This window comes from Trachypithecus francoisi, unplaced genomic scaffold, assembly GCF_009764315.1.
Source record: "Trachypithecus francoisi isolate TF-2019V2 unplaced genomic scaffold, Tfra_2.0 Lachesis_group12, whole genome shotgun sequence".
In the NCBI taxonomy this organism is placed as follows: Eukaryota; Metazoa; Chordata; class Mammalia; order Primates; family Cercopithecidae; genus Trachypithecus; species Trachypithecus francoisi.
In genome coordinates, this window is record NW_022681457.1 from 98,677,166 (window position 1) to 98,683,853 (window position 6,688).

At 47.7% G+C, this 6,688-nt stretch overlaps 1 protein-coding gene across 2 annotated transcripts in view; it reads right to left on the bottom strand.

The window, feature by feature from the left end:
- The window catches only part of CEP85 (centrosomal protein 85), a 47,063-nt gene extending 46,805 nt beyond the window's left edge, over positions 1–258 (bottom strand). For both annotated transcript variants that reach the window (XM_033227654.1, XM_033227653.1), the window contains exon 1: positions 106–258. The gene's annotated coding sequence lies outside the window, so the exon portion shown is untranslated. The remainder of the gene's footprint in view (positions 1–105) is intronic.
- Positions 259–6,688: the final 6,430 nt, after the last annotated feature.

Sequence of the window (6,688 nt, forward strand, 5' to 3'; positions counted from 1 at the left end):
CCCCTCACGGTGGCAGGTCGCGAGCTTCTGAGGCTTCACCGGAGCTATGGGAGGAGAGGCAAGGTCGGCCACTAGGACTGGGGCTCCCGAGGGAGGAAAACTTACACGGTCCTGAAAGCGGGCGGCGAAATTCCTCACTCGGGAAGACTGACTGCAGCCACCACGTCTGCGGTGAGCGCTGGTTCCCTCCCTCAGCTCCTCTAACGGCCGTTGCACGCCCGCCAGGCCGCGCGCCACAGAACGCGCGTCCTCCGGCCCCACCCCGTTCTGCCGCCTCTGGCCAATCGGGAGTCGAACCGCACCGGCTTCCCGCCCCTTTCTGTCCTTTTCTGACCAATCGGCAGTCGAGCCTTGTCGGTATCCCGCCCCCGCACACTACCCTCTGCTCTGAGCCGGACGGATCTTTCTGCGCATGACCACGCAGCCACTTGGCTTGTTCTCTGCCCCTTGCCCCCTTTTACCTGTAGGTGGAGCCCTGCTCACCTATACCTGGAGGGGCCTGCTGAGCCTGTGCAGGTTGGGAAGGTGGCGGCCCGGGGGCGGAGGGAGGGGACACGAGAATCCCACTCAACCTGCCTCACCCTCCTTCCATTACAACGCGCGTCTATCTGTTCTCCCACCTGAAGCAGGGGTTCGGGTTGTGACCAGGAGTTAAGGTGTAGCCTGGGTCACTGACTAGTCAGGGTCAAGGCTTGGTCTGGGTTGGAAGCAGTGGCCAGCCTGTGATCAAGGTTCAGGTTGAAAGGTAAAGGATCAGTCCCACCTCCCTCCCCAAACTTGGTCCCCAGGAAGAGGAACGTTAAGTTCATTTGCATTAATAGGCCCTTGAAGAGTCGGAGAGGAGAATTGTTTCAAATGAGAACAGAACCATCAGCCAAAGGAATGAATCTCGGATAGTGAAATTTTGGGTATCTAGAAACCTGACTTGGGAGGGAGAGATATTAAAAAGTTGTGCAGGAAGCCGGCCGCGGTGGCTCACACCTGTAATCCCAGCATTTTGGGAGACAGAGGAGGGCGGATCACGAGGTCAGGAGATCGAGACCATCCTGGCCAATATGGTGAAACCTCCTCTCTATTAAAAATACAAAAATTAGCTGGGCGTGCTGGCGTGTGCCTGTAATCCCAGCTACTCGGGAGGCTGAGGCAGGAGAATCGCTTGAACCAGGGAGTCTGAGGTTGCAGTGAGCCGAGATTGCCTCCCGTCCCAGTACTCCAGCCTGGCCACAGAGTGAGGCTCCATCTCTAGAGAAAAAAAAAAAGTTGTATGATTTCTTAGCTTTAAGAGCCAGACAAAGCGAGTTCATTACTGAATAAAAGTCACCCTGGAGGAAAGACCCTAGGGATGTGCCCCAAGGTTGTATCCTCTGCGCTCTCTTTTAGTATTTTAAGGTAAAAATATAGGAGATATAAAATAACAGATTTAATGGATAATGAAAATGAACCTGGGTATGATATGAAATTAGGACCAGAAGGCTCTGTTAATGTAAAGGCTAAAAAAAAAAAAAAAAAAAGTTAAGACAGGGTGTCTAAATGAAGAAATTTATGGACTGATGGGTAGAAAGCTAGAAAGTGTTAGTCCTGGCCAGACACGGTGGCTCACGCCTGTAATCCCAGCACTTTGGGAGGCCAAGGCAGGTGGATCACCTGAGGTCAGGAGTTTGAAATCAGCCTGTGGCCAACATGATAAAACCCCGTCTCTACTAAAAATACAAAAATTAGCCAGGTGTGGTGGTGGGCGCCTGTAATCCCAGCTACTGGGGAAGCTAAGTCAAGAGAATCGCTTGAACCCAGGAGGAGAGGTTGCAGTGAGCCAAGATCACTGCACTCCAGCCTGGGCAACAGAGCAAGATTCTGGAAAAAAAAAAAAAAGAAAAGAAAAGAGTCAGAAAACGTTGAAAGGCTTCCATTTCTTTTGTGAAAGGCATATATGAGGTGGGAGGGAATAGGGGCATCTAGAGGACTGAGAAGAATTAGGAAGATGTGAATTGCTGATACAGAGGATAGAAGAGAAATCTGACTGAAACATAGTGGAAGTGTTGAGATTTAATTTACAAATAGCAAACAGTACATTTGTACAATTCTTTTTAATAGATATCTATAGTTTAAAAGTAACTCTGTTATCTACTGCCAATTTTCTTTTTTGTTTGTTTGTTTTGTTTTGAGACAGTCTTGCTCTGTCACCCAGGCTCCTGGAGTGTAGTGGCACGATCTCAGCTCACTGCAACCTCCGCCTCCTGGGTTCAAGCAATTCTCCTGTCTCAGCCTCCTGAGTAGCTGGGACTATAGGCACCCACCACTACACCTGGCTAATTTTTGTATTTTTAGTAGAGACGGGGTTTCACCATGTTGACCAGGCTGGTCTCAAACTCCTGACCTCAGGTGATCCACCTGCCTTGGCCTCCCAAAATGCTGGGATTACAGGCATGGGCCACCGCGGCCAGCCCTACTGCCAATTTTCAAACGTGAATGACTTGTCATATGTATATATATACAAATATACTAGTCAGGGTTATGGCACAGTCTGAGGCTAGCTAGGGTCAGGGCTTGGTCTGGGTTGGAGGCAATGGTCAGCCTATGACCAGGGTTCAGGTTGAAGGGTAAGGAATCAGTCCTGCCTCCCTCCCCAAACTTGGTCCCCAGGAAAAGGAACCATTAAGTCCATTGTCCATTTACATTAATATGAGCTTGAAGAATCAGACTGGAAAATTGTTTCAAAGGAGGAACGCGCACACACACACATTTGAGAAGGGGTCTCTTTATATTGCCTAGGCTGGGCTCGAACTCCTGGGCTTACGCTATCCTCCCGTTCAATCTCCAGAGTAGCTGGGACTACAGACTTGTGCCACCACTCCCAGCTCATTTATATTTTAACAGAGACTTTTGGTCCTAATTTCAGAGAATATTCACGACCAACCTCTTTAGATATATTCTTTTTTTTTTTTTTTTCGAGATGTAGTCTTGCTTTGTTGCCCAGACTGGAGTACAGTGGAGTGATCTCAGCTCACTGCAACCTCTGCCTCCCAGGTTCAAGTGATTCTTCTGCCTCAGCCTCCCGAGTAGCTGGGACTACAGGCACGTGCCACCATGCCTGGCTAATTTTTGTATTTTTAATAGAGACAGGGTTTCACCATGTTGGCTAGGCTGGTCTCAAATTCCTGACCTTGTGATCTGCCTGCCTTGGCCTCCCAAAGTGTTGGGATTACAGATGTGAGTGCCTGGCCAATATGAGATATTCTTAAATCGTCAGTTACATTATTGTTTTTAAAAGACTTGCTGGATGTATTAGTCTGTTCTCACACTGAGAACTGTTCTCACAGTGTGAGAACAGACTAATGTTAACTGGGTAAGACATACCTGAGACTAGGTAATTTATAAAGAGAAGAGGATTAATTGACTCACAGTTCCACAGGGTTGGGGAGGCCTCAGGAAACTTACAATCATGGCAAAAGGGGAAGCAAGCACATCCTTCTTCACATGGTGGCAGCAAGGAGAAGTGCCCAGCAAAAAGGGGAAAAGCCTCTTATAAAACCATCAGATCTTGTGAGAACTCACTATCATGAGACCAGCATGAGGGCAACTGCCCCCATGATTAAATTACCTCCCGTCATTTTCCTCCTATGACACATGGAGATTATGGGAACACGATGAGATTTGGGTAGGGACACAACCAAATCATATCACTGAATATTTTAATAAAATATATCAAGTACACTATGATTTAATAACTGAAAAGGGACAGGGTTAGGCCAGATGTGACCTACCTCAGTATAATAAAAAATAAATTGCAATCCCAGCACTTTGGGAGGCCGAGACGGGCGGATCACAAGGTCAGGAGATCGAGACCATCCTGGCTAACACAGTGAAACCCCGTCTCTACTAAAAAATACAAAAAACTAGCCGGGTGTGGTGGCGGCCGCCTGTGGTCCCAGCTACTCGGGAGGCTGAGGCAGGAGAATGGCGTAAACCCAGGAGGCGGAGCTTGCAGTAAGCTGAGATCCGGCCACTGCACTCCAGCCTGGGGGACAGAGCGAGACTCCGTCTCAAAAAATAAAATAAAATAAAATAAAATAAAAATAAAAATAAAATAAAATAAATTGTAACTTAGTTAAAATCATATAATTAGAGTTATCACTTTCATATGCACTGTGTTGTCTGGTGGATTATTTTATAAGCATCTATTGTTACAGAGCACTGAGGCTTCTTTAACATGGTCAACTAATTTAGTTTAAATGCAGTAGCTTCCTTGTTTACTTAATTTTATTTCATTTATTTTCTTTTTGAGATATTTAAGCAGAGTCAATATTTTGTCCTTATCCTTCAAGATATATATGTATATATTTTTTCTACTTCCCTTCTTCCCTCAGGATATATTTTATCTATTTGTTTTTGAGACAGAGTCTTGCTCTGTTGCCCAGGCTGGAGTGCAATGGCACAATCTCGGCTCACTGCAAACCTCTACCTCTTGGGTTCAAGAGATTCTCTTGCCTCAGCCTCCTGAGTAGCTGGGATTACAGGCACCTGCCACCATGCCCAGCTAATTTTTGTATTTTTAGTAGAGAGGATTTCACTATTATCACCAGGCTGGGCTTGCATGCCTGACCTCAGGTGATCCACCCACCTCAGCCTCCCAAAATGCAGGGATTACAAGTGTGAGCCACAGTGCCCGTCCAGGATACATTTTAAATAACGGCAAGGGCTAATGCCTTCAATAGCAGGGCTGTTTAAACAGTCTACTACAGATGTATAAAGTCAATATGAATTCACAATAAAATGTAATTGCTGATTTAATAAATGTGTGACTTTGATGTGCATGAAAAAATAATATGGATTGATCATTTGATATGATTTTTTTCAGGAGCTGTTAAGGCATTAAAGACAAAATGTTCCTGCAAATGAAAATTTTTTTTTTTGAGACAAGAGTCTTGCTGTGTCACCCAGGCTGGAGTGCAGTGGCGCGATCTCAGCTCACTGCAACCTCTGCCTCCCAGGTTCATGCCATTCTCCTGCCTCAGCCTCCCAAGTAGCTGGGACTACAGGTGCCCACCACCACGCCCGGCAAATTTTTTGTGTTTTTAGTAGAGACGGGGTTTCACCGTGTTAGCCAGAGTGGTCTTGATCTCCTGACCTCATGCTCTACTCGCCTCGGGCAGATAAATGTGTACACTGCCAAAGTGCTGGGATTACAGGCATGAGCCACCGTGCCCGGCCAACCTGCAAATGAAATATTAAGACTGTTAAATTAAATTTAGCTTTTTTTTTTTTTTTTTGAGACGGAGTCTGGCTCTGTCGCCCAGGCTGGAGTGCAGTGGCCGGATCTCAGCTCACTGCAAGCTCCGCCTCCCGGGTTTACGCCATTCTCTCACCTCAGCCTCCCGAGTAGCTGGACTACAGGCACCCGCCATCTTGCCCGGCTAATTTTTGTATTTTTTTAGTACAGACGGGGTTTCACCGTGTTAGCCAGGATGGTCTCGATCTCTGACCTCGTGATCCGCCGTCTCGGCCTCCCAAAGTGCTGGGATTACAGGCTTGAGCCACCGTGCCCGGCCTTTTTTTTTTTTTTTTAGAGAAGGTCTTACTGTCACTCAGGCTGGAGTACAGTGGCAGGAACACAGCTCACTGCCTCAGCCTCCCAAGTAGCTGGGACTACAGGTGCCCGCCATCACGCCCGGCTAATTTTTTGTGTTTTTAGTAGAGAGGGGGTTTCACCGTGTTAGCCAGAATGGTCTTGATCTCCTGACCTCGTGATCTACTCGCCTCGGGCAGATAAATGTGTACACTGCCAAAGTGCTGGGATTACAGGCATGAGCCACCGTGCCTGGCCAACCTGCAAATGAAATATTAAGACTGTTAAATTTAAATTAAATTTAGCTTTTCTTTTTTTTTAAGACAAGGTCTTACTGTCACTCAGGCTGGAGTACAGTGGCAGGAACACAGCTCACTGCCTCAGCCTCCCAAGTAGCTGGGACTACAGGTGCCCGCCATCATGCCCGGCTGAATTTTTTTTTTTTTTTTTTGTATTTTTAGTAGAGACAGGGTTTCTCCGTGTTAGCCAGGATGGTCTCGATCTCCTAACCTCGTGATCCACCCGCCTCGGCCTCCCAAAATGCTGGGATTACAGGCGTGAGCCACCGCGCCCAGCGAGGATTGAAGTTTTGAAGGACCGTTATGGAACGGAAAGAAGGGAGAGACTGTTTCTAGATCATTAAGGAATATTTACCAAAAAAAAAAGGTTGGCACGAGGGACAGCCTGGGAAAAGAGTTATCTGATGTGACAGGAAAGGTAAGAATGGAAGGAGACAGGCAGAGAAGGCTCAGACTCGAAATTTACTGAGTGAGATCAGGACTCGGTGAGGAGAGCAGAGGGGAAGCCGAGGAGGACATGGGCTCGGGGAGGAGACTTGCATTTAGGGAAGAGTGGAGGGCATGAAGGAAGGAGGGGACTTGGTGACAGGTCTCAGAGCAGGTCGGTAGGAGGCTCTGGAAGAGGAGTCAGGGAGGCCCCAGAAATGATCCAGTTACCGCTTATTCGGATAGGCTCGAATACTATCCAGCTGCTGTCGCGCTCCAGACCCTCCCGCGTTCGGATCTCCCAGGAGCGATCCCTCCCAGGCGAGTTCTTCTGACTAAAGGCCTGTGGGCAACTCAAGCACAAGGGTAGCGAAGCCAGCCAGACGGGGACCTTGCCCAA